General features: G+C 41.5%; 1 pseudogene; it reads right to left on the bottom strand.

The window, feature by feature from the left end:
• Window positions 1–1,367: 1,367 nt before the first annotated feature.
• Window positions 1,368–2,612, bottom strand: part of LOC112075597 (ephrin type-A receptor 4-like) — a 33,798-nt pseudogene continuing 32,553 nt past the window's right edge.

The following is a 2,612-nucleotide window of genomic DNA, read 5'->3' as shown; positions in this document are numbered from 1 at the left end:
AGAGAGTGAGAGAGAGAGAGAGAGAGAAGAGAAGAGAGAAGACAGAAGAGGAAGAGAGGAGAGAGAGAGAGAGAGAGAACAGAGAGGGGAGAGAGAGTTAGACACAGTCTACAGTATTACACACTACAGAGAGAGAGAAAGAGAGAGAGAGAGAGAGAGAGTTAGACAGTACTACAGTATGTACACACACTGCAAAGAGAAGAGAGAGTTGAGACTATACAGTATGTACACATGCAGAGGAGAGAGAGGAGAGTATAGACAGTATACAGAATGTACACATACAGAGAGGAGAGGAGGTTAGACAAGTACTCACAGTATGTACCACTACGAGAGGAAGAGAGAGAGAGTAGGACAGTACTACAGTATTTACACACTGCAGAGAGAGAGATAGACAGTTCTACAGTATGTACACACTCAGAGAGAGAGAGAGAGTTAGACAGTACATACCAGTATGTACATCCACTACACAGGAGAGAGAGAGAGATGTTAGACAGTTACAAGTATGTACACACTACAGAGAGAGAGGAGTTAGATAGTACTACAGTAGTGATACCAACACTACAGACGACGAGGAGAGAGAGAGAGTTAGACAGTTACTACAGTTAGTACACACTACAAAAGAGAAGAGAGAGAGTTAGACAGTTCTACAGTATGTGCACACTACAGAAGAGAGAGAGAAGAGAGTTAGACAGTACTACAGTATGTACACCACATACAGAGAGAGAGAGAGAGAGACGAGGAGTTAGACAGTACTACATATGTAACACTACAGAGATGAGAGAGAGAGAGTTAGACAGTTACTACAGTATGTGCCACATCAAGCGAGCGAGAGAGAGAGTTAGACAGTACTACAGTATGTACACACTACAGAGAGAGAGAGAGTTAGACAGTTCTACAGTATGTACACACTGCAGAGAGAGAGATAGACAGTTCTACAGTATGTGCACACTGCAGAGGGTTAAAAAGTGCAATAACCAACAGTACTGCAGTATATGCATAATGGTCCAGCTCAGACCTGAATAAGCTCACATACTGTAGTGTTTTATAGTAAATAATTTGTTTGTTTTCGTGTTAATACCGACAAAGATACGTCAAATATCAATACATTCAAATCAAATGTTATTCACATGCTTCGCAAACAACAGGTTTAGACTAACATTGAAATGCTTACTTACGGGACCTTCCCAACAAATACAGAAAAAGAGAAATAATAGAAAAWTAATAACAGAAGGAATAAATACACAATGAGCAAAGATAACTTGGCTAAAAGAACTGAGGGAAGGGTAGTTTATAGATCCTTACCATGGTGATTGATGATTGAATAATGTCCAGCATGTATTCTCTTGTTTATTTTGATGTCGTTGTCATTGTTTTTTGTTACATATCCATCTCTCCMCAGTTGTGCACAGTTGTGCTCAAATAAATCCCATACTCCTTTGCTCTCATTTTTACGTTCAGGAAACAAATACACAGTAAGAATCCAACTGGTCCAAACAGCTGTCTGTCAAAGAACAAAAAGCAATAATCAGACCCAGGGGGGCGGGCTGTAARCCAGAGGGGCTGATGAAAGATGATCCAAATAAAATGTTTTAGGAGGGGTGAGATGTTGATTTGGGAGGACAAGGGGTAGCAATGCACCTCTTTAGATCAAAGACATTCTGAGAAAATGCTCAATGTCCTGAGGGCAACAAAACAGCCCAATCTGGGAAAAAACAAGACCAGAACAGAGCAAAAACACAGATCCCACTTCCCCTCCCTCTTGAATCCCTCCCTCAACCTCTCAGATTCAGAACATCAGTGTTTATCTCGAGGTTGGAATCCTCCATTTTGTCTGTTGTTGTTAGGACGGATCCAGCTGAGAAAGACAATYGAGGGTATGGCAGCGAGTCACAGAGAACAATTCATACATACACAACTTAACACAATTACTGCTCTGTAGGTATTCCAGAAAGAACGTTCCAGAAACATTACTTTTGCCCAGAGGAGCGATCCCCTCTGAATTCCTTCCAGACCGTTGAAGGCACTCCAGTTGGCCTCTCGGAAAAGCTTTCCGTCCGTCCCATTCCCAGCGCCGCTCYGACAGGAAAATATCCCGTTCTCAATAGGGCAAGGTCTAACGTCTGACAAAAAGTGCAATTTTTTCCCACTTTTCTTCTTCTTTTCTTCTTCTTTTAAATCCAATTTAAAGTGCATGGATGAGGTAAACAATTTTATCGTTCATTTGTCTTTTGATATTTTATTTTTATTATCMTAAGAAATGAAGTCGTTTCCTTCTTGTGGATCAGACCGGAACCATTCTGCCTTGTATCTGTTGCATTTGGGAGAGCATTCCCTGGACGCTGGTCAGGATCTTATTCTGGTGTGCAGCTGAAGAGATTCCAATTCGGCCCATGTCCCTGTTATAACAAGAGGAGGGAKGAAAACATTAGGAACCAAGACAAACTATGACAGCTTCCTGATTCATATGACAGATTTAACAGCCTCTCTAGGTGTCAACCCGGCCTAATATAAATGAGTAAAAAAAGTCAGACAGGTCTCTCCTGGATGCATAAATGCTGAGTAAACCAAGCTTAACTCACTCCTGTGTCATATGAACCACAGCCTCTGGGCTG

The sequence above is a fragment of the Salvelinus sp. IW2-2015 genome, unplaced genomic scaffold, assembly GCF_002910315.2.
Source record: "Salvelinus sp. IW2-2015 unplaced genomic scaffold, ASM291031v2 Un_scaffold3261, whole genome shotgun sequence".
Classification (NCBI taxonomy): domain Eukaryota; kingdom Metazoa; phylum Chordata; class Actinopteri; order Salmoniformes; family Salmonidae; genus Salvelinus; species Salvelinus sp. IW2-2015.
This window is presented reverse-complemented; position numbering and strand designations above follow the sequence as displayed.